Here is a 25,718-nt window from a genome sequence, read left to right as displayed (position 1 = left end):
GACAGTAACCACAGGGAAGGGGGAGGTATCACGGGAGGGTGGACAGTAACCACAGGGAAGGTATCACGGGAGGGTGGACAGTAACCACAGGGAAGGTATCACGGGAAGGTGGACAGTAACCACAGGGAAGGTATCACGGTAGGGTGGACAGTAACCACAGGGAAGGGGATGGTGTAACGGGAGGGTGGACAGTAACCACAGGGAAGGTATCACGGGAGGGTGGACAGTAGCCACAGGGAAGGTATCACGGGAGGGTGGACAGTAACGACAGGGAAGGTATCATGGGAGGGTGAACAATAAACACAGGGAAGGTATCACTGGAGGGTGGACAGTAACCACAGGGAAGGTATCACTGGAGGGTGGACAGTAACCACAGGGAAGGGGGACATATCATGGGACGGTTGACAGTAACCACAGTGAAGTGGAAGGTATCATGGGAGGGTGGACAGTAATCACAGGGAAGGTATCACGGGAGTCCAGAGATCCCATCACAATGGTTGTACTCTTCAAATCCCTTGTGTTGTCCCGTCTTGAGTACTGCTCAGTACTCACTTCCCCCATCAGAGCAGGAGAGATTGTTGAAATTGATGGAATACAGAGAACATATACGGCACGCATAGACGCGATAAAGCACCTAAATTATTGGGTTCGTCTCAAAGCTCTCCAAATGTACTCACTAGAAAGGAAACGAGAGAGATACCAAATAATATACACGTGGAAAATACTGGAGGGACAAGTCCCAAATCTCCACAGTAAAATAACAACGTACTGGAGTTAATGACATGGAAGAAATTGCAGAATAGAACCAGGGAAGAGCAGAGGTGCCATGGGCACAATCAGAGAACACTGTATGAACATCAGAGGTCCACGGTTGTTCAACGTCCTACCAACGAGCATCAGAAATATTACAGGAACAACCGTGGACATTTTCAAGAGGAAACTAGATTGTTTCCTTCAAGGAGTGCCGGACCAACCGGGCTGTGGTGGGTATTAAAGGTTCCACGGGAGGGTGGACAGTAACCACAGGGAAGGTTCCACGGGAGGGTGGACAGTAACCACAGGGAGGGGGGAGGTATCACGGGAGGGTGGACAGTAACCACAGGGAAGGGGAAGGTTTCACGGGAGGGTGGACAGTAACCACAGGGAAGGTTCCACGGGAGGGTGGACAGTAACCACAGGGAAGGGAGAGGTATCACGGGAGGGTGGACAGTAACCACAGGGAAGGGGGAGGTATCACGGGAGGGTGGACAGTAACCACAGGGAAGGGGAAGGTTTCAAGGGTGGGTGGACAGTAACCACAGGAAAGGGGAAGGTATCACAGAAGGGTGGACAGTATCCGCAGGGAAGGGGAAGGTATGACGGAAGGGCTGTTACCATTGGAGCGGCCTGCGGGCCGCTCCAAGCAACAGCCTGGTGGACCAAACTCTCACAAGTCAAGTCTGGCCCCAGGCCGGGCTTGGGGAGTAGAAGAACTCCCAGAACCCCATCAACCAGGTATCAACCAGGTGACAACCAGGGAAGGTGGACAGTAAGCACAGGGAAGGTATCACGGGAGGGTGGACAGTACCCACAGGGAAGGTATCATGGGAGGGTGGACAGTAACCACAGGGAAGGTATCAAGGGAGGGTGGACAGTAAGCAGAGGGAAGGGGGAGGTATCACGGGAGGGTGGACAGTAACCACTGGGAAGGTATCACGGGAGGGTGGACAGTAACCACAGGGAAGGGGAAGGTATCACGGGAGGGTGGACAGTAACCACAGGGAAGGGGGAGGTATCACGGGAGGGTGGACAGTAACCACAGGGAAGGGGGAGGTATCACGGGAGGGTGGACAGTAACCACAGGGAAGGGGAAGGTATCACGGGAGGGTGGACAGTAACCACAGGGAAGGGGGAGGTATCACGGGAGGGTGGACAGTAACCACAGGGAAGGTATCACGGGAGGGTGGACAGTAACCACAGGGAAGGGGAAGGTATCACGGGAGGGTGGACAGTAACCACAGGGAAGGTATAACGGGAGGGTGGACAGTAACCACAGGGAAGGTATCACGGGAGGGTGGACAGTAACCACAGGGAAGGTATCACGGGAGGGTGCACAGTAACCACAGGGAAGGGGAAGGTATCACGGGAGGGTGGACAGTAACCACAGGGAAGGCGAAGGTATCACGGGAGGGTGGACAGTAACCACAGGGAAGGGGAAGGTATCACGGGAGGGTGGACAGTAACCACAGGGAAGGGGAAGGTATCACGGGAGGGTGGACAGTAACCACAGGGAAGGTATCACGGGAGTGAGGACAGTAACCACAGGGAAGGGGGAGGTATCACGGGAGGGTGGACAGTAACCACAGGGAAGGGGGAGGTATCACGGGAGGGTGGACAGTAACCACAGGGAAGGGGAAGGTATCACGGGAGTGTGGACAGTAACCACATTGAAGGGGGAGGTATCACGGGAGGGTGGACAGTAACCACAGGGAAGGTATAACGGGAGGGTGGACAGTAACCACAGGGAAGGTTATCTTGAGGTTATCTTGAGATGATTTCGAGGCTTAAGTGTCCCCGCGGCCCGGTCCTCGACTAGGCCTCCACTACCAGGAAGCAGCCCGTGACAGCTGACTAACACCCAGGTACCTATTTTACTGCTAGGTAACAGGGGCATATGGTGAAAGAAACTCTGCCCATTGTTTCTCGCCGGCGCCTGGGATCGAACCCAACACCACATGATCACAAGTCCAGCGTGCTGTCCGCTCGGCCGACAGGCTCTCCAAGATCGAAGGTACTGGAGTTAAGTGATGTAATACAGCTGCAGACACCAGACATTGTTACACTCACGGAGAAAAAACTTGAAGGTGTTATTTTAAATGTTGTCATATTCCCAAGGGGCTACTCAATTTGGAGACGGGACAGAAAAATTAGGAAAGGCGATGGCGTTGCTTTGCTGGTGAAAAAATACCTAAAGGTGAACGAAATAATGATTGCCAATCCACGAGAAGTTGACGTAATAGCACTGGAGATCTGCCATGAGGATGATGAACTAACGATCATAAATGTATATAGTCCACCGCCAAGCAACACATGGACAAAGAAGGAGCTAGATAGTAAACGAGAGGGTCTTATAACAATAAGGAGAGAGATTATAGCGAGAACGGATGAAGATAGATCACGACTGTTGATAGTCGGGGATTTCAATTTGAAATCCATAGACTGGGAAACATATGAAGCTAGAACAGAGGATTTTTGGACCTGTAAATTTGTACACCTCATCTTGGAAACATTCTTGTATCAACATGTTAAACAAGCTACGAGGATGAGGGAAGGGGACGTTCCCTCCATGCTAGATTTGACATTTACCAGAAAGGAGGAAGAAATATTTGACATTCAATACCTGCCTCATTTGGGTAAAAGTAACCTTGTCTTTTTGGGAATAAAGTATGCAATGCATTATAATCTGGAAGAAAATAAGGAGGTTGAAACAGTTGAAAAACTTGACTTCAGGGGAGGACATTATAGCGACCACTGAAAATTTTTTAGTGAGTATAATTGGATAGACTTGTTGCTAGGCAAGGAAGTGAATGAGATGTATGTCAAGTTTTGTGAAATATATGAAAAAGGCACAAACAATTTTATACCAAAACAGAGATGCAGAACTTGGAAACAGGATTGGTTCAATAGAAATTGCGAGAGGGCCAGAGACCAAAAGGCACAAAAATGGAATCAATACAGGAAGAGGCCAAACCCCCAAACATACCAGCGATACAAAGATGCGAGAAACAACTACACGGCAGTGAGGAGAGAGGCAGAAAGAAATTTTGAAAACGGGATTGCAGACAAATGTAAAACAGAACCAGGTTTATTCTATAGATTCATAAACAAATTGAAGGTAAAGGATAATATTCAGAGGTTGAAAATGAGAAATAGATTCATGGAAAACGAAAAGGAAATGTATGAAACATTAAATGAAAAGTTCCAAAGTGTGTTCGTACAAAATGAAATCTTCAGGGAACCAGACACAATAAGAATTCCAGAGAACAACATAGAGCACATAGAGGTGTCTAGAGACGAAGTGGAAAGAATGCTCAAGGGCTAAATAAGAACAAAGCAGTTGGTCCAGATGGAGTTTTACAATGGCTTCTGAGAGAATGTGCACTTGAGTGCAGCATTCCACTTCAATTGATTTTTCAGGCATCCCTATTTACATGAGTTGTAGCTGATGTGTGGAAAATGGCTAACATAGTTCCAATCTGGTGCTACATAGCCTTCCCGGTTTGGTGCCTTCTTTTGATAATTACCTTACCTTAGTTCCAATCTACAAAAGTGGCAGCAGGGAAGACCTCCTTAATTAAAGACCTGTATCATTGACAATTGTCGACAAAATATTGGAAAAAATAATTAAAATTAAATGGGTAGAACACCTGGAGAAAAAGATATAATATCAGACAGACAGTATGGTTTTCGATCTGGAAGATCCTGTGTATCGAATTTACTGAGTTTCTATGATCGAGCCACAGAGTATATAGCTCGTTCCCCCCCCCCCCCCCCCAAAAAAAAAAAAGTCACAACTTCTGCAACCTGTGGCTAAATAGAATGTTGACAAATTTCATTCCAACTTCACATGCTTAGTGACGGATATGCATTCTTCAGGATGTGGAAGTTACAGTACACGCAAATCCATTTAACAAGGAAAAACCAGAAGTGATTGTCATCTTTTCTTACAACGGGGCATAAGAAATACTGCCATTGGGGCAATGTATTTGTATGATATATAATAAAATAGGGCATAACAACATACCAACTCATTATTATTGTGTGAAATCTGGCCCTCCAGGTGGCACCAGCTGAATATCCACAATGTAGACCCTCCTTACTACTACCTGTGTCCTGGGTGTGTCGGACAGGTGCTTGCATATCTCCATCTTTGATTACCAGGAAATAGATGGTGTTATCGTTATTATCAGTACCAGTTGCCCCCAGTCTCGCACGCATTTATTGAAAAAAAAATAAGAATAAAAATATAATTTCTTAACATTCTGCGATAAAAATTCCACGACGCTGATGGCAAATAACCGGAAATATGTTTAAAAATTATCACTATTATTCGTATTTTGAAAAATACTCTACGTCATCGGGCCCCTTTAACCTTTGTGTTGCTCACAGCTAATTAGCATTTGTCACCCACAGGCGCATACCAAGAAAAAAAAATCTTCTAAACCTGTTAATGTGTGGAGGTATCGCCCGAGGGTGGACACTAAACGCAGGGAAGGTATCACGGGAGGGTGGACAGTAACCACAGGGAAGGTGTCTCGGGAGGGTGGACAGTAACCACAGGGAAGGGAGAGGTATCACGGGAGGGTGGACAGTAACCACAGGGAAGGGAGAGGTATCACGGGAGGGTGGACACTAGACACAGGGAAGGGAGAGGTATCACGGGAGGGTGGACAGTAACCACAGGGAAGGGAGAGGTATCACGGGAGGGTGGACAGTAACCACAGGGAAGGGAGAGGTATCACGGGAGGGTGGACAGTAACCACAGGGAAGGGAGAGGTATCACGGGAGGGTGGACAGTAACCACAGGGAAGGTATCACGGGAGGGTGGACAGTAAACACAGGGAAGGTATCACGGGAGGGCGGACAGTAAACACAGGGAAGGTATCACGGGAGGGCGGACAGTAAACACAGGGAAGGTATCTCGGGAGGGTGGACAGTAACCACAGGGAAAGGAAAGGTATCATGGGAGAGTGGACAGTATCCACAGGGAAAGGAAAGGTATCATGGGAGGGTGGACAGTAACCACGGGGAAGGTATCACGGGAGGGTGGACAGTAAGCACAGGGAAGGTATCACGGGAGGGTGGACAGTAACCACAGGGAAGGAATAACGGGAGGGTGGACAGTAACCACAGGGAAAGAAAAGGTATCACGGGAGGGTGGACAGTAATCACGGGGAAGGTATCACGGGAGGGTGGACAGTAACCACAGGGAAGGTATCACGGGAGGGTGGACAGTAACCACAGGGAAGGTATCACGGGAGGGTGGACAGTAACCACAGGGAAGGTATCACGGGAGGGTGGACAGTAACCACAGGGAAGGTATCACGGGAGGGTGGACAGTAACCACAGGGAAGGTATCACGGGAGGGTGGACAGTAACCACAGGGAAGGAATAACGGGAGGGTGGACAGTAACCACAGGGAAGGTATCACGGGAGGGTGGACAGTAACCACAGGGAAGGTATCACGGGAGGGTGGACAGTAACCACAGGGAAGGTATCACGGGAGGGTGGACAGTAACCACAGGGAAGGTATCACGGGAGGGTGGACAGTAACCACAGGGAAGGTATCACGGGAGGGTGGACAGTAACCACAGGGAAGGTATCACGGGAGGGTGGAAAGTAACCACAGGGAAGGGGAAGGTATCACGGGAGGGTGGACAGTAACCACAGGGAAGGGGATGGTATCTCGGGAGGGTGGACAGCTACCACAGAGATGGGGAAGTATCATGGGAGGGTGGACAGTAACCACAGGGAAGGTGGAGGTATCATTTGGGAGGGTGGACAGTAACCACAGGGAAGGGAAAGGTATCACGGGAGGGTGGACAGTTACCACAGGGAAGGTATCACGGGAGGGTGGACAGTAACCACAGGGAAGGTATCACGGGAGGGTGGACAGTAACCACAGGGAAGGTATCACGGGAGGGTGGACAGTAACCACAGGGAAGGTATCACGGGAGGGTGGACAGTAACCACAGGGAAGGTATCACGGGAGGGTGGAAAGTAACCACAGGGAAGGGGAAGGTATCACGGGAGGGTGGACAGTAACCACAGGGAAGGGGATGGTATCTCGGGAGGGTGGACAGCTACCACAGAGATGGGGAAGTATCATGGGAGGGTGGACAGTAACCACAGGGAAGGTGGAGGTATCATATGGGAGGGTGGACAGTAACCACAGGGAAGGGAAAGGTATCACGGGAGGGTGGACAGTTACCACAGAGATGGGGAAGTATCATGGGAGGGTGGACAGTAACCACAGGGAAGGGGAAGATATCACGAGAGGGTGGACAGTAACCACGGGGAAGGTATCACGGGAGGGTGGACAGTAATCACAGGGAATGTATCACGGGAGTCCAGAGATCCCATTACAATGGTTGTACTCTTCAAATCCCTTGTGTTGTCCCGTCTTGAGTACTGCTCAGTACTCACTTCTCCCATCAGAGCAGGAGAGATTGCTGAAATTGAGGGAATACAGAGAACATATACGGCACGCATAGACGAGATAAAGCACCTAAATTATTGGGATCGTCTCAAAGCTCTCCAAATGTACTCACTAGAAAGGAAACGAGAGAGATACCAAATAACATACACACGGAAAATACTGGAGGGACAAGTCCCAAATCTCCACAGTAAAATAACAACGTACTGGAGTGAACGACAGGGAAGAAATTGCAGAATAGAACCAGTGAAGAGCAGAGGTGCCATGGGCACAATCATAGAACACTGTATGAACATCAGAGGTCCACGGTTGTTCAACGTTCTACCAGCGAGCATCAGAAATATTACAGGAACAACCGTGGACATTTTAAAGAGGAAACTAGATTGTTTCCTTCAAGGAGTGCCGGACCAACCGGGCTGTGGTGGGTATTAAATGTTCCACGGGAGGGTGGACAGTAACCACAGGGAAGGTTCCACGGGAGGGTGGACAGTAACCACAGGGAGAGGGAAGGTTTCATGGGAGGGTGGACAGTAACCACAGGGAAGGGGAAGGTTTCACGGGAGGGTGGACAGTAACCACAGGGAAGGTATCACGGAAGGGTGGACAGTAACCACGGGGAAGGGGAAGGTATCACGGGAGGGTGGACAGTAACCACAGGGAAGGGAGAGGTATCACGGGAGGGTGGACAGTAACCACAGGGAAGGTATCACGGGAGGGTGGACAGTAACCACAGGGAAGGGGAAGGTTTCACGGGAGGGTGGACAGTAACCACAGGGAAGGTATCACGGAAGGGTGGACAGTAACCACGGGGAAGGGGAAGGTATCACGGGAGGGTGGACAGTAACCACAGGGAAGGGGGAGGTATCACGGGAGGGTGGACAGTAACCACAGGGAAGGTATCACGGGAGGGTGGACAGTAACCACAGGGAAGGGGGAGGTATCACGGGAGGGTGGACAGTAACCACAGGGAAGGGAAAGGTATCACGGGAGGGTGGACAGTAACCACAGGGAAAGTATTACGGGAGGGTGGACAGTAACCACAGGGATGGGGGAGGTATCACGGGAGGGTGGACAGTAACCACAGGGAAAGTATTACGGGAGGGTGGACAGTAACCACAGGGATGGGGGAGGTATCACGGGAGGGTGGACAGTAACCACAGGGAAGGGGGAGGTATCACGGGATGGTGGACAGTAACCACAGGGAAGGGGGAGGTATCACGGGAGGGTGGACAGTAACCACAGGGAAGGGGGAGGTATCACGGGAGGGTGGACAGTAACCACAGGGAAGGGGGAGGTATCACGGGAGTGGGGGCAGGAAACAGGTGTCAGTAGAGATCTTCCCGTAGTGAGCGGTGGATGGAGCGGGCGAGGCCGGCCACGCTTGAAGAGTTCACTCACACTTACCGGGTGTGGTTCTCTCTCCTGCTTCTCCTGGTAAGCTTCTGGGGAAAGTCTAGAGAGACTACTGCTTCTCTATATTTATATTATATTTCCTGCTGAACTGACTCAGTATTATCATTTTCAGATGGTATTTAAAACTTCAACCTAAAGGTAATTAGGAAAGAAAAGAAATTTCAAGAGATGTTTAAGGTTTAATATATACAGTGTAATTAAGCACTTTGTATATATTACTGTTTAGTTATTAGATAACGTGCTTTTTGTTTTTTTATGAATATAATTGTAGAGGAGGGCATTTATTGTTACTGGTGGTTGTGATGGAGGAGTGTTATTATAACTGTTGTCCTGGTAGAGGGTGGTGCTATTATGGTGACTGGTAGTTGTGATGGGGGGTGCTGCTATTGCTACTGGTAGTTATGATTGGGGAGTGCTACTTGTAGTTGTTATGGGGGAAGTGCTACTATTGCTACCGGTAGTTGTGATGAGGGGAGTGCTACTTGTAGTTGTTATGGGGGGAGTGCTACTATTGCTACTGGTAGTTGTGATGAGGGAGTGCTACTATTGCTACTGATAGTTGTGATGAGGGAGTGCTACTATTGCTACTGGTAGTTGTGATGAGGGAGTGCTACTATTGCTACTGGTAATTATGGTTCTACAAGTAATACTTGTGGTTCTGTGATACCGTTACTGCTGGTTGTTGTGATTGTGGGTGGTACTACTCCTACTAGTAGTTGTGATATGGGAGTGTCACTATTGCTATTAGTATTGTGATTGCGAAATGCTATTGTTGCTACTGGTAGTTGTGATGGTGGAGTCCTACTATTGCAACTTGTAGTTGTTATGGGGGAGTTCTGCTTGTAATTATTATGGGGGAGTGCGCGTAGTCCTATATGTAGTTGTGATGAGGGTGTGCTACTGGTAGTTGTGATAGGGGGGGGGCTACTGGTAGTTGTGATGAGGGTGTGCTACTGGTAGTTGTGATGAGGGTGTGCTACTGGTAGTTGTGATGAGGGCGTGCTACTGGTAGTTGTGATGAGGGTGTGCTACTGGTAGTTGTGATGAGGGTGTGCTACTGGTAGTTGTGATGAGGGTGTGCTACTGGTAGTTGTGTAGAGGGTGTGCTACTGGTAGTTGTGATAGGGGGGGGGGCTACTGGTAGTTGTGATGAGGGTGTGCTACTGGTAGTTGTGATAGGGGGGGGGGCTACTGGTAGTTGTGATGAGGGTGTGCTACTGGTAGTTGTGTAGAGGGTGTGCTACTGGTAGTTGTGATAGGGGGGGGGCTACTGGTAGTTGTGATGAGGGTGTGCTACTGGTAGTTGTGATAGGGGGGGGGCTACTGGTAGTTGTGATGAGGGTGTGCTACTGGTAGTTGTGATGAGGGTGTGCTACTGGTAGTTGTGATGAGGGCGTGCTACTGGTAGTTGTGATGAGGGTGTGCTACTGGTAGTTGTGATGAGGGCGTGCTACTGGTAGTTGTGATGAGGGTGTGCTACTGGTAGTTGTGATGAGGGTGTGCTACTGGTAGTTGTGATGTGGGTGTGCTACTGGTAGTTGTGATGAGGGCGTGCTACTGGTAGTTGTGATGAGGGTGTGCTACTGGTAGTTGTGAGAGGGGGGGGCTACTGGTAGTTGTGATGTGGGTGTGCTACTGGTAGTTGTGATGAGGGTGTGCTACTGGTAGTTGTGATGTGGGTGTGCTACTGGTAGTTGTGATGAGGGTGTGCTACTGGTAGTTGTGATGAGGGTGTGCTACTGGTAGTTGTGTAGAGGGTGTGCTACTGGTAGTTGTGATAGGGGGGGGGCTACTGGTAGTTGTGATAGGGTGTGCTACTGGTAGTTGTGATGAGGGTGTGCTACTGGTAGTTGTGATAGGGGGGGGGGCTACTGGTAGTTGTGATGTGGGTGTGCTACTGGTAGTTGTGATGAGGGTGTGCTACTGGTAGTTGTGATAGGGTGTGCTACTGGTAGTTGTGTAGAGGGTGTGCTACTGGTAGTTGTGATAGGGGGGGGCTACTGGTAGTTGTGATAGGGTGTGCTACTGGTAGTTGTGATGAGGGTGTGCTACTGGTAGTTGTGATAGGGGGGGGGGGGCTACTGGTAGTTGTGATGTGGGTGTGCTACTGGTAGTTGTGATGAGGGTGTGCTACTGGTAGTTGTGATAGGGTGTGCTACTGGTAGTTGTAATAGGGGGGGCTACTGGTAGTTGTGATGTGGGTGTGCTACTGGTAGTTGTGATGAGGGTGTGCTACTGGTAGTTGTGATGAGGGTGTGCTACTGGTAGTTGTGATAGGGGGGGGCTACTGGTAGTTGTGATGTGGGTGTGCTACTGGTAGTTGTGATGAGGGTGTGCTACTGGTAGTTGTGATAGGGGGGGGCTACTGGTAGTTGTGATGTGGGTGTGCTACTGGTAGTTGTGATAGGGGGGGCTACTGGTAGTTGTGATGTGGGTGTGCTACTGGTAGTTGTGTAGAGGGAGTGCTACTAGTAGTTGTGATAGGGTGTGCTACTGGTAGTTGTGTAGAGGGTGTGCTACTGGTAGTTGTGATAGGGGGGGGGCTACTGGTAGTTGTGATGTGGGTGTGCTACTGGTAGTTGTGGTGTGGGTGTGATACTGGTAGTTGTGATAGGGTGTGCTACTGGTAGTTGTGGTGTGGGTGTGATACTGGTAGTTGTGATAGGGTGTGCTACTGGTAGTTGTGGTGTGGGTGTGCTACTGGTAGTTGTGATAGGGGGGGCTACTGGTAGTTGTGATAGGGGGGGGGCTACTGGTAGTTGTGATAGGGGGGGCTACTGGTAGTTGTGATGTGGGTGTGCTACTGGTAGTTGTGGTGTGGGTGTGCTACTGGTAGTTGTGATAGGGTGTGCTACTGGTAGTTGTGATGTGGGTGTGCTACTGGTAGTTGTGGTGTGGGTGTGCTACTGGTAGTTGTGATGTGGGTGTGCTACTGGTAGTTGTGATGTGGGTGTGCTACTGGTAGTTGTGATGAGGGCGTGCTACTGTTGCTAATGGTAGTTATGACTCTACATGAGCCATTACCGCTTCTTCAATAGCACTCCCTCTCACACATATGCGTGCATATGTGTGTGTAGGTAAATAAACCTACACACAAAAAAAGGATTAATCTGGTTGACTCTACCACAGGTGTTGTTGACTCTTCCACAGGTGTTGTTAACTCTCCCGCAGGTGTTGTTGACTAAGGAAGGTTGTTGTATGTGACGTGAGGCAAATGTCATTATCTCTTTCCTACCCCCCCCCCCCCCCGCTCTCACTGCCGCCCTCACCCCCTCCCCCACTGCTCCCCCTTGTCCATATCTTCCCTTACTCGCTCTCTGCTCCCCCACATCTCATACCCTCATTTTCTCCTCCTTTCACTTAATTTCTTAGAAATTTACCACAAATGCTAATAATACTTAATGGTTTAATAAGCCTTCTTTACATTCTTACTGTTATGATCTCAGCATGCAGGAGAAACGAGTCTCCCTTCTTGAGAGTTATTCAGCAAGCCTGACCTAACTAGAAGGTCTAGCAAAATTTGAGGTGATAACGCATATGTAAAATAGCTGGTTGGATATGTAAAACAATTTAAGATTATGGGCAGTGAGTAAGGAAATAGATAAATGACTGGCTAGGAGATGTGGACATTTTGCTAGAGGCGTGAGGCTCGCTTCTGGAGGACCTTGACCTCACTTGAGTGCCAGACATCGCAGGGGGAAGCCGCGCTCCGTTGAGCTCCCGTCAGAAGGGAACCCCTAGTGATATATCTCTAGGAGAAGAGAAGTGTGCAGACGTGCCAGCTGTGGAATCGAGCTGGGGACGTGTGGTCTCAAGTCGTGGACGATAATTAGTGAATATTAAGCCGCCCGGAGGCATTATTGTGGGCCGTGTGGAGCGCCCTGACCAGACGCCGTCAGAGGGAAAGCGCCCTCGATCAGTTAATCTGTGGTAAGCACAATGTACGCCAGTTCATAGTGATCGCTTGTAGTTGGTCGTGTGCCCAGCGACAGTAGCAATGTTTATTTATAGGTTAGACATGTTTTAATAAGGCAGAAGGCCTGAAATAGGAGAGTGGAGAGGGAGGAACACGGAGCGACGTCCGCCCCCTCTGAGCGCTGGCGGACGACTGAGGGAGCCTGGCTCCGGATGGAGGAAGACCCTCCAGCGAGTGAGGACCGCCGCCAGGCGAGGTGGAGTATGGACCCGCCCAAAACGGGGGAGTCCACTCTCACTGTATATAGAGGACAGATAGAGGTTTGAGGCAAGCATATTGTGTGGTTATTTTTGTTTATGTGTTAAAGGGGAACATTTTATTGGAACGTCGATGGGTTGCAGGTTTGTCTTTGGGGAAGAAGTTGCTGAGAACTTCGAAGCCAGCAGATGATGTAGCTGATGAGACTCCAAGGTAGTGGAGCAGAGGACCTCGAGCTGTGAGGAGAAGCAGCAGTGAAGAGGAGTGTCACGTGCTTCTGTAGAGTTGGTGTAGCAGCCAAGAGAGCTGTGGAAGAACCTAACAGAAGGGTGAAGCACCGTAGTTGCACAAGGAAACTTCATGATAGCAGCCTGGAGGAGCTGCAGAGGATCCTGGTAGTGAAGCCCGGCAGAACCTAAAGATATTAGGGTAGTGAACTTCCAGAGGTGGAAGGGGAAGTTCTGGTGGATTACTAGTAGGGAGTTGATAGTGTTTGGTTGTCAGTAGCGTGCAAGACGCAGTGAGAGGTGAGTGACTGTTGGCATTCTTATGTCAAGGAGTTTTTATACTGAAGTTTAGAGTTGCAGTCGTAGGCTTGATTACCTACAGATGTATGTGCATGAGGACTGACAGTGATCGATTAATCATTGTTGTGTGTATCAATGAACATTTATACTGATATATGTTATTGCATTCAAATGCTGGTTTTCTATATATATATTACCTTGCTGATAGTGCAACAGTGTATGTAGGTTTGACCAACTTGAGGAGGTTAATAGTATCAGGTGGTGAACCAGGAGATAGGATACCACTTGATAAGCTGATAATAGAGTTCTGATGGTATTGGAGTGCAACCTGATTGTGATTATCGAGTATAGGATTCATTATTATTATATGTGTGTATGTATCGTGTATGTGCTTTGTCCAGTAAATGTGTCACAATTTGCTGGTGTTTGCCCTTGTCCTAGTGAGGCTTCCCAGGAGGTAGTAAAGAAGGAGAGAGAGAGAGAAAGAACCAAGAACCACTGCTGTGGACAGGGTAGAAGGTAATACTAGTAAGTCATAGGGGATTGAGGAGATCATATCTCATAAGGAGAGAGTGGGGAGTCACAGCGGCTCGAGTGGGTGTGTGCACGTGACAACGAGGCTAAGTGTTGGAGCCGCATCCCCTAAACGTGTGACGTTGAGCCCCTCTCCAAGAGCCAGAAGCGCCAAGGGTGATCTCCTAGTATAAGCACTCTGCCGAGTTGTGGGTTGGGTTGTCCATAGAGAAGGATCAACGACGACAACACCAACCAACCCACAGTCTATAATAAATTGGGGGCCTGTCCGGGAGCGTGAACTGACACACCCACACCCTGTCCAAGAGTGGATTTGTACACCCTTGCTGAAATAGATAAACTGTGTGACCGCAGGTGTATACTCTCTCTCTTGGGAAGACTCACAGGACAAGATGGATAAGGTGCAAGCATTTGTGGAGTCAGGCAAGCCTGAGGACTTGGAAGGTTGCACGAGGGATCAATTGAAACAAATAGCAGAAAAATGTGGCATCAGGTTGAAAGCATCTAAAGTAGCTGGGATGAAGGATGAGATCCTGAGGCAATTAAGAGCCAAAAATGAAGCGGCAGAACAAGGAGCCCAGAAAGGAGCTGAAAGTGGAAAGGAGGATGATGGACAGGATGAAGTGAGATCCCAGGGATCGAGTAGGAGCAGTAAGAGTAGCCGCAGTAGCAGGAGTAGCCGAAATAGGAGCTTGGAGAGATTCCAGTTAGAGCTCCAGATGCAGCGTGAGGAGAGACAGTTCCAGCTGGAAAAGATGAAATTAGAACTCCAGATGAAAAATGAAGCCGAGAAAGAAAAAGAGAGAACCAGACTGGAAATAGAAAAAGAAAAAGCCCAGGTCGAAAAAGAAAAAGAGAGAACAAAACAAATGCAGATAGAAGCGAATAGAACCTTGGCTGAGCAAAGGATCGAACATGGGTTGCCAGAGAGCACCACCCAGGTATCACACCCACCAGATGTTAGGGTTAGGGAGAAGGACATTCCCTTGTTTGTTCCCGAAGAGGCAGAGAGCTTTTTCGAGCACTTTGAAAAAGTAGCCAGCATCAAGGAGTGGCCACAGGAGGAATGGGCCCAGCTGGTCCAGTTAAGATTGACCGGTGCTGCCAGGGAAGCATACACCCAATTGTCACTGGAAGAGTGCCAGGATTATGCCACGGTAAAGAGCAGCATATTGCGCTCGTTTCAGTTAACCCCAGAAGCTTATAGGAAGCGCTTCAGAGAGATGATCAAAGTTGGAGCATGTACATTTGCTGAGACAGCAAGAGATCTGGAAAGACGATTCCAGAAGTGGATTGAGGCTGCTGGAGTTGGATCTTATGCTGACCTGAAGCAACTGATGGTCATGGAGAAGTTCTTGGAGATGATGCATCCCGAAACAAAGTTCAAGATCCAAGAAGCAGGGATAAAGGAGGTGAAAGATGCCGCAGATAGGGCGGATATGATTACTGAAGCGTACAAGAGCTTAAGGGAGAACAGAGTGAGAAGCGAGGCGAGACGCAGCAATAGCAGACCCAGTGGAGTCTGGGGAGGAAGAAGTTTTGGGGGGCAGACAAGCAGACCAGCTAGTTTTAAGCCCCAGGAAGGAAAGTTGCCGAGTCCGCCTGCTGGAGGTAAGCAGGAAAATAAAAGTGTGCAGAGGAGACAAGAGTCCAATGAAGCTCCACAGAGTATGAGTAGTACATCTGGCCCGAGGAACTCCAATACGAGTGGGCAGAGTCAGAGCTACTCGGGGGCGTATAGGAGAGATTTCTCCCAAATGAGATGCTACAAGTGCAACAGATCAGGTCACATGATGCGAGATTGTCGGCAGGGCAAGAGAGTCGTGACCCTGACGACATGTGATCCCCGGAAGAAGTACGTTGATGTACAACAAGACAAACCACAGAAGGTAGATTTGATGAACGAGCGGTATAGGCCGTTCATTAGTAAAGGTTGGGTCGGCATAGAAGATCAACCCGAGGTGGAGGTTAGTATCCTCAGGGATACTGGAGCCAATCAGAGCTTGATTCTGAGAGGCCTAATAAGAAATGATCGACTGTTAGCTGGCAGTAGGAGGATAAAGGTTCATGGGTTGTTGTCTAAGAGTGACATGCCCGTATGTGCTGTCCAGTTGAAGTCAGATTATTTGTCGGCGGAGGTGATGTTGGGAGTGTGCCCCAACATACCTGTTCCAGGAGTCCAAGTGATCCTGGGGAACGACTTGTGTGGGTCCAAGGTGCTGCCAGAGCTGATAGTAAAAGCTGTGCCGGAGGTGAACCAGAAGGACCGCGGTACAAGTGGAACGCCGGACAAGACAGATCTAGCCAGCATCCTTGAAGATGAGGCAGAGGACAGTCAAGTCATCGTATACCCGGCCTGTGTAGTGACAGAGTCGGACGTAGCCGCCGAGGAAGACATTGGAGATGATATGGCAGTGTCGACTCCACCAAGGGAGGAGGTCAACATGGACATGTCTGGGCTGTTCGACGAAGATCGAGCTCAGAAGAATGAGGATTCGAGGAGACAGGATGTGAAAATGACCCTACCTGAAAAGTTCAGCGTGAACCGAGCGGACCTGATTAGGGCTCAGAAAGAGGAGTTTATAGATCTAATCAGGGAGGCAAAAGGGGGAAATTCATGTCCGGAGTCCCCCGTGTATTACTACTTGGACGATGATGTACTAATGAGGAAATGGCGACCGGACAAAGCCGGCGCAGATAAGGTATGGTTGGAGAAGCACCAAGTGTTAGTGCCGAAGGAGTTTAGGGCGGCCGTGTTAGAACTAGCCCACTCCGTAGATATGGCAGGGCACTTGGGGGTGAAGAAGACCTTAAATAAGGTGCAGGAGCACTTCTACTGGCCGAACGTATGGAAGGAGGTAAAGAAATATTGTAGGACATGTTTGGCGTGCCAACGTGCAGGTAAGCCGGCTCCGGCTATACCAAAGGCACCCTTAAAGCCCATACCGGCATTTGGCGAGCCTTTTGAGAGAGTCTTGATAGACTGTGTAGGTCCGTTGCCGAGGACCAGAAAAGGCCACGAGTACTTACTGACCATAATGTGCACGGCCACCCGTTTCCCTGAAGCAATCCCCCTGAGAAGAGTGACGTCGAGAGCCGTTCTGGATAGACTACAGAACTACATTGCGTGGGTAGGAATGCCCAAGGTTATCCAGACGGACCAGGGGAGTGTCTTCCAGTCGAAGTTGTTTAGGGAAACTGTGAAAGGATGGAGAGTAGAGCAAGTGCGCTCGTCACCGTATCACCCTCAGTCGCAGGGAGCATTGGAGCGTTTCCATGGAACGCTAAAGAGCTTGTTGAGGATATACTGCGCTGAGGAAGGGAGTAGTTGGGACGAGGCATTACCATCCGTGTTGTTCGCCATCAGGGATGCGGTAGTAGAATCACTCGGATTCACCCCATTTCAACTGGTGTACGGACACTCCGTGAGGAGCCCAGTGGGCGCGCTGAAGGAGCAGCTCACCGTGGATAGGCCTAAGGTGGATGTGGGAAAATATGTGAAGACTTTTAGAGAGCGACTCTCTAGGGCCAGAGATTTGGCCAAGGAAAATTTGAGGACATCCCAGGCAGAGATGGTAAGGTACCACGACAGGAAGGCGAAGGGCAGGAAATTTCAAGAAGGAGATCAGGTGTTAGTCTTGCTACCGGTAAAAGGAAGTATATACGAGTCGAGATTTTGTGGACCATATACCATCCAGAAGGCATTAGGGGATGTGAATTATGTAATCCACATGCCAGATCGTCCGAGGAAGTCACAGGTTTGCCACGTGAACATGATAAAGAGGTACTATGACAGAGATAAGCCTCTAGGCGATGAAGAACCGATGGAAACCCCATTGCAGGCGACGGTGCTGTGTGGAGGAGACGGCAAAGGAATAGAAGAGGAGAACTGTAAGTTAGAGAGGGCCGATGGCGCGAAGATATCAAATACAGAAAGCCTGGCCAAGATAGGTGAGCGTCTGGGTCATTTGGAGGATGACCAACGCCAGGAGCTAGTGGAGATCCTACGGAGGAATAAGTCGTTATTCACGGACGTGCCTAGAAGACACCGCGGAACGGTGCACGAAGTGAATGTGGGGAGTGCTGAGCCCATCAAGCAGCACCCTTACAGAGTTAACCCGGAGAAAGCAGCGGCAATGAGAGCAGAAGTAAAGTATCTGCTAGATAACGACTTGGCAGAGGTTAGCGACAGTGACTGGAGTTCGCCGTGCCTCCTTGTGAAGAAGAGTGACGGCACGTACCGGTTCTGTACCGATTATAGGAAAGTGAATGCACTCACGGTCGCTGACTCGTTTCCGATACCGCGCATTGACGATTGCATAGATCGGATTGGGAGTGCACGGTATGTCTCGAAGATAGACCTGTTGAAGGGATACTACCAGATTCCCCTGTCTGAGGAGGCCAAGAGGATCTCAGCGTTCGTGACTCCCGACGGCTTGTACCAATATAAAGTGGTGCCGTTCGGAATGAAGAATAGTGGTAGTTGTTTTCAACGAGTAATGAATCAGGTATTACAAGGCGCGACCGGATGTGCAGTGTACATCGATGATATTGTGGTGTTCGCTGATTCCTGGAAGGATCACGTGGATCGACTTTTAGATTTGTTCGATCGTTTGGAGAAGGCCAACATGACGATCAACTTGGCAAAAAGCGAGTTCGGGAGAGCCCGCCTGGAGTACCTTGGATATATAGTAGGGCAAGGCGAGGTTGCTCCGGTAAGAACAAAGGTGGAGGCCATTGACAACTTCCCGGTGCCCAGGAGTAAGAAAGAATTGTTGAGATACCTCGGTATGATTGGATATTACCGGAAGTTCTGTGAAAATTTCTCCACCATAGCCGCTCCTATGACGAGTTTGCTATCAAAGAGCAAGAAGTGGGAGTGGAATGGAACAGCACAAGAAGCGTTTGAGAAGACCAAAAGACTGTTGACTGGGGCACCCGTACTAGTGTCGCCAGATTTTGAAGCGCCATTTACGTTATTTGTAGATGCCAGTGATATAGGGGCCGGAGCTGTACTGACGCAGCAGAATGATGGAATTTACCGCCCCGTGTCCTTCTTCTCGAAGAAGTTCGTTAAGCACCAGAGGTCGTACAGTACAGTCGAGAAAGAGACTTTGGCCCTGGTGATGGCATTGAAACATTTTGAAGTGTATGTGAGTGGGGGAGGACACCCAGTAACGGTGTATACAGACCATAATCCCCTAGTTTTCCTGAAGAAAATGAAGCATGCAAACCAGAGATTAACCAGATGGTTTTTATCGCTCCAAGAGTATGACCTGGTGATAACGCACATAAGAGGGCGAGACAATGTAGTGGCTGATGCGTTATCTCGAGCCTAGCCACTAGAATAACTCTCAAAAATAAGGGGAGGGGAGTGTTATGATCTCAGCATGCAGGAGAAACGAGTCTCCCTTCTTGAGAGTTATTCAGCAAGCCTGACCTAACTAGAAGGTCTAGCAAAATTTGAGGTGATAACGCATATGTAAAATAGCTGGTTGGATATGTAAAACAATTTAAGATTATGGGCAGTGAGTAAGGAAATAGATAAATGACTGGCTAGGAGATGTGGACATTTTGCTAGAGGCGTGAGGCTCGCTTCTGGAGGACCTTGACCTCACTTGAGTGCCAGACATCGCAGGGGGAAGCCGCGCTCCGTTGAGCTCCCGTCAGAAGGGAACCCCTAGTGATATATCTCTAGGAGAAGAGAAGTGTGCAGACGTGCCAGCTGTGGAATCGAGCTGGGGACGTGTGGTCTCAAGTCGTGGACGATAATTAGTGAATATTAAGCCGCCCGGAGGCATTATTGTGGGCCGTGTGGAGCGCCCTGACCAGACGCCGTCAGAGGGAAAGCGCCCTCGATCAGTTAATCTGTGGTAAGCACAATGTACGCCAGTTCATAGTGATCGCTTGTAGTTGGTCGTGTGCCCAGCGACAGTAGCAATGTTTATTTATAGGTTAGACATGTTTTAATAAGGCAGAAGGCCTGAAATAGGAGAGTGGAGAGGGAGGAACACGGAGCGACGTCCGCCCCCTCTGAGCGCTGGCGGACGACTGAGGGAGCCTGGCTCCGGATGGAGGAAGACCCTCCAGCGAGTGAGGACCGCCGCCAGGCGAGGTGGAGTATGGACCCGCCCAAAACGGGGGAGTCCACTCTCACTGTATATAGAGGACAGATAGAGGTTTGAGGCAAGCATATTGTGTGGTTATTTTTGTTTATGTGTTAAAGGGGAACATTTTATTGGAACGTCGATGGGTTGCAGGTTTGTCTTTGGGGAAGAAGTTGCTGAGAACTTCGAAGCCAGCAGATGATGTAGCTGATGAGACTCCAAGGTAGTGGAGCAGAGGACCTCGAGCTGTGAGGAGAAGCAGCAGTGAAGAGGAGTGTCACGTGCTTCTGTAGAGGTGGTGTAGCAGCCAAGAGAGCTGTGGAAGAACCTAACAGAAGGGTGAAGCACCGTAGTTGCACAAGGAAACTTCATGATAGCAGCCTGGAGGAGCTGCAGAGGATCCTGGTAGTGAAGCCCGGCAGAACCTAAAGATATTAGGGTAGTGAACTTCCAGAGGTGGAAGGGGAAGTTCTGGTGGATTACTAGTAGGGAGTTGATAGTGTTTGGTTGTCAGTAGCGTGCAAGACGCAGTGAGAGGTGAGTGACTGTTGGCATTCTTATGTCAAGGAGTTTTTATACTGAAGTTTAGAGTTGCAGTCGTAGGCTTGATTACCTACAGATGTATGTGCATGAGGACTGACAGTGATCGATTAATCATTGTTGTGTGTATCAATGAACATTTATACTGATATATGTTATTGCATTCAAATGCTGGTTTTCTATATATATATTACCTTGCTGATAGTGCAACAGTGTATGTAGGTTTGACCAACTTGAGGAGGTTAATAGTATCAGGTGGTGAACCAGGAGATAGGATACCACTTGATAAGCTGATAATAGAGTTCTGATGGTATTGGAGTGCAACCTGATTGTGATTATCGAGTATAGGATTCATTATTATTATATGTGTGTATGTATCGTGTATGTGCTTTGTCCAGTAAATGTGTCACAATTTGCTGGTGTTTGCCCTTGTCCTAGTGAGGCTTCCCAGGAGGTAGTAAAGAAGGAGAGAGAGAGAGAAAGAACCAAGAACCACTGCTGTGGACAGGGTAGAAGGTAATACTAGTAAGTCATAGGGGATTGAGGAGATCATATCTCATAAGGAGAGAGTGGGGAGTCACAGCGGCTCGAGTGGGTGTGTGCACGTGACAACGAGGCTAAGTGTTGGAGCCGCATCCCCTAAACGTGTGACGTTGAGCCCCTCTCCAAGAGCCAGAAGCGCCAAGGGTGATCTCCTAGTATAAGCACTCTGCCGAGTTGTGGGTTGGGTTGTCCATAGAGAAGGATCAACGACGACAACACCAACCAACCCACAGTCTATAATATTACTCAGAGGCCTCGGGGGGTAGAAATATTACAAGCATATTCTTACATGTTCTCCGTACATCTCGTTATGCGTTCTTACTTGTTTCTTCCGCATTTTACACATTCTTATACGTTTTTGTTACGCATTCTCCATGTTCTTAAATGCTCTCTAAATGTTCTTTCCACATTTGTATGTTCTCGCCATATTCTCCTAATTTTCACAGCATGTTCTTTGTACACTTCATGTGTTCTCTCCATATTCTCAGAATGTTCTTAAATGGTCTCTGCACAACTTTGTACACGTTGTTTATGTTCTCTTTACGTTATTCACGTCTTTGCATGTTCTCTGTTTTCATTTCATATTCTAACATGTTCTCTGTTTGTTTCTTTAAACCAGATGTACTATTACATCTTTGGACAATAACTAGTTCTTTGATACATACTATCAACCACATTACTATTTCTCAACAAATTATTTACTTACCAATTTATTTAATTACAAATTGTTTAGTCATTTACTAATTATTTTATTTAGTTACAGATTTTATCGGCAAAACTTTTGCTCATTTATATAAATATTTGTAAAATTCTCACTGCATTTCTCTTTATCAACTTAATATCTCTTACTAATACTGTTCTTAAACAAAACTACGTTTCATGCAGTAATAAATTAGTATGATGCACTTTTCATGTCTCATCTTAAATAAGGATTCACTGCACTAACAAAATTGTCCAGTATAACTTTCTTCATAATATTTCTAAACTAAATTACTCTTTTAAACATCTTTCCCACATCAAAAGATACTCTGCAAAGATACTCATCAATGATATTCTCCAAAACATCTCCAAGATACCTTTATGCATCAAAATATACTCTCAGAGACATCAAGCATATTCCCCCAAGGTATCTTCATGTAACAAAGGTTACTCTCCTTATCCTCTATATGCACGAAGAATTCTTTCAAAGACATCAAGGATACTCTCTGAGACATCTTTGTGTTTCATTTATATGCTCCGAGACATCTTCACACATTAAAAGACACTATCGGTGATGTATTTATGTAACATGGATACACTCAGTGACATCAAACGTATTCTCTAAGACACCTTCATGCATCATAAGATGATCTACAAAACATTTTTATATAACAAGGCAACTTTCCAGGAAATCTCACTCATTAACACACCTTAATTAAGAATTGCACCTCCTTCATTAATCAAGGGTAACTTTATCAAATCATATGTAACATTTACTATTTATGTTCTAAATAAATTATTCTGTAACATATTTAATCGATCATTTCTGTTAAACTTACTAAGACATGTCTTTATGCAGTCACAAACAACTTTAAGTATTATAGCAAGTTAACTTGTACAACGTTTCATAATATTTCGTACATATATGTATTAATAAACATATGCTTCAATTAAAAATGAATTTAAATAACTAACTTTTATGTAGTAAGTTTCACTAAGACATTTACAGTCAAAACTTGTTAATAACATTTAATATCACACATTTGTGATATTGAATAGATGTGTGATTAACATTTCATCACATATCTCTATTATATCACTCACAAAATTGCCTCATTTCTCTGTAACATATCAATCATTTCTTATCATGTAACTTCTATTAAGCAGTTTTTCTGTCATATATATATTGTTAAGACAAACTTTTTCCAAAGACATATCTTGTAATGTTGTACAATTTGTTTAAGGAATACTCTCTATCAACTTAATACAAAGGTATATGTAATTTTTCTTACCTACCTTACTTAACTTACCTAACTTTCATAACTTCCACTACCTGTCTTATCCTACCTAACCCATCTTACCTATCCTCACCTGCATGATGTAACTTAACATAACTTCCTTAACCTAACTTACATAACTTACCTTCCAGATGGAACTAACATAACATCATTAATCTAATCTACCTGACATAACTTACCTATCCTCACCTTCCTGAAGTATCTTACAATAACTTCCATGACCTAACTTACATAACCTCACCTACCTAACCTCACTTACCTAACCCAACTTACCTAACCTCACCTACCTAACCAAACTTATCTAACATCACCTACTTAACCCAACTTACCTAATCTCGCAATCCTAACCCATGTTACCTAACCTCACCTACCTTACTTTCATAACTTATCGTTGGACTTGTGATCCTGTGGTCCCGGGTTCGATCCCGGGCGCCTGCAAGAAACAATGGACAGAGTTTATTTTACCCTATGCACCTGTTACCTAGCAGTAAAATAGGTACCTAGGTGTTAGTCAGCTGTCACGGGCTGCTTCCTGGGGATGGAGGCCTGGTCGAGGACCGGGCCGCGGGGACACTAAAGCCCCGAAATCATCTCAAGATAACCCAACCTAACTTACTTTACCTCTCCAACCTGATGAACCTTAACATAACTTCCATAATCTATCCTACCTGACATAACTTACCTAACTTAACCTAACTTACATAACTTACCTAACGTAAAAGAACCTCCCCTACCTAACCTAACTTACATATCTTACCTAACATAACGTAACTTTCCCGACCTAATCTAACTTACATTACTTAAGCATAAACTTATATAAATACAAAACCAAACATAGACTTGCACATGTGCACATACTCTCATTTCATTTACTTACTCATTTTCTCAAACTTTCATAAGTTTTCCTGTATATACAAATTCTCTCAAAACTACACAAATTATATAAACTTAGTCAAACATGTAAATACTTACATATATTCATATACTAACACAGATCACATGCACTAATAGAGCAACTAGCACAACTCTCACAAACACTTAGCCACTTTAAGAAACTCTTACACAGATACTAATTTCATAACATTACAAAAATGCACAGTCAACTATTTTACTTATAGCGTCTTAATCTTTCCAATTCTTATTACCATTCCCCTCTGTTAGTTCTGCTTTCAATCTCTAATATTCTATATAAAGTGTTGCTTGAGCATGCTTCTCCCAACCATTTAGGCTGGACGGTAGAGCGCCGGTCTCGCTTCATGCAGGTCGGCGTTCAATCCCCGACCCTGCCCCAAGTCGCTGGGCATCATTCCTCCCCCCCCCCACCCCCACGCTGTCCCATCCTATATCCTTATCCTGACCCTTTCCAAGTGCTATATAGTCGTAATGGCTTGGCGCTTTCCCCTGATATTTCCCTTCCTTTGAGCATGCTTCCCAGTACCTAACCCAATCCAAACCTATCCCAACCATCCCTAACCTATTTACAACATCTAATCTTTCCATACTTTCTTAATACATTTAATATACTATTTCTTCTCATTCATCACTTTTATTTTTAAGTTCCAAACATAGAGCCCATTTATTCAATAACCTCTGTTAAGGTTTCATTTTTCACCAATATATGCATTAGATCAGATGAATATATGTTTCCTGCAGGACATATGTTTGTCAATCCATGTTTCCTTTACATTTGTTACATTATCAGGGGATATTGGTTAAAGATGGATGATTAAACTTTTCAAAGATTTTGTTAAAATTGGGTTATTTTTACATTTCAAGTGATAATGGCTAAAGATGAGTGTTCATGCATTTTCAAGGGATATTGGTTAAAGATGGTGTATTTAAGCATTTTCAGGTTATATATGCTAAATATAGTGTTTTAAGCCCTTTAATAATTTTTACATAAAGCTCATCAAGTCTCTCTTAGGTTGTATATATTATGTTGAATATTATTTGTTCTTATTCTTTGTTCTTCAACTAACCTCTTTCAGATCTATGTGTATTTATTGTGTTTAATATAATTTGCTCTTCTTCTTTGTCCTTAACTTAACCTTTCCGACATAGTTTATTTGTTTTGTTAATTGTGTTGGACATATTTTGTAAAATATATTATCCTGAACCCAATCATACAGATATAGCTTTTGTTTTTGTTTAAGTGAATTCAAACATTTTATCCCCTTTATATGTTGTGTTTAAATATTTTATTCAAATCCACCTTCTCTTCTAACCTCCCTTTCCTCCCTTAATCTAATATTCCCTTGTATTTACCCTTTCCTTCCTCTTACTTTTTTCTCATATAAATTCATTCTTCATCTTAGTAATAATGTAAGTAAAAATGTAATAAAGGAGGCAGAGTCGCTAAGACTTGACATTGAGAAAAAGAAATGTACAGAGAAAAGTAGAAGAGAGACAGAGACTGAAAGAAACTTGAAATATAGAGAAAGAAAGAAAGCTAGAAAAGAGACTGACTCAGACAGAGAAAGGTAAAGAAACAATGATAAAAGATGAGATGAGAGAAAGAGCAAGTCTGAGCCTGAGAGTAGGAGATAGAAAAGATAACAAACTAAGACATAGACTCATAGTCTGAGTCAGAGACAGTGAAAAAAGACATTGCCAGAAAACCAAGACTGAGAAAGAGATACAAAAGCTAAGATGTTGAGACAGCCATGTACACGCCGTCACGAATGAACT

At 46.6% G+C, this 25,718-nt stretch overlaps 1 protein-coding gene across 3 annotated transcripts in view; it reads left to right on the top strand.

Annotated features, from left to right (window-relative positions):
* Window positions 1-25,718, top strand: part of LOC123765340 (3-galactosyl-N-acetylglucosaminide 4-alpha-L-fucosyltransferase FUT3-like) — a 307,205-nt gene that overhangs the window by 30,621 nt on the left and 250,866 nt on the right. For 2 of the 3 annotated variants that reach the window (XM_069316730.1, XM_069316732.1), the window contains exon 1: window positions 8,501-8,629. The exons of the other annotated variant lie outside the window; for it this stretch is intronic. The gene's annotated coding sequence lies outside the window, so the exon portion shown is untranslated. Of the gene's footprint in view, window positions 1-8,500; window positions 8,630-25,718 lie in introns of those variants that run through there. 3 annotated transcript variants of the gene reach the window in all.

This window comes from Procambarus clarkii, chromosome 85 (assembly GCF_040958095.1).
Source record: "Procambarus clarkii isolate CNS0578487 chromosome 85, FALCON_Pclarkii_2.0, whole genome shotgun sequence".
Taxonomy (NCBI): domain Eukaryota; kingdom Metazoa; phylum Arthropoda; class Malacostraca; order Decapoda; family Cambaridae; genus Procambarus; species Procambarus clarkii.
The sequence above is the reverse complement of the archived record's forward strand: the minus strand, read 5'-3'. Positions and strand labels throughout refer to the sequence as shown.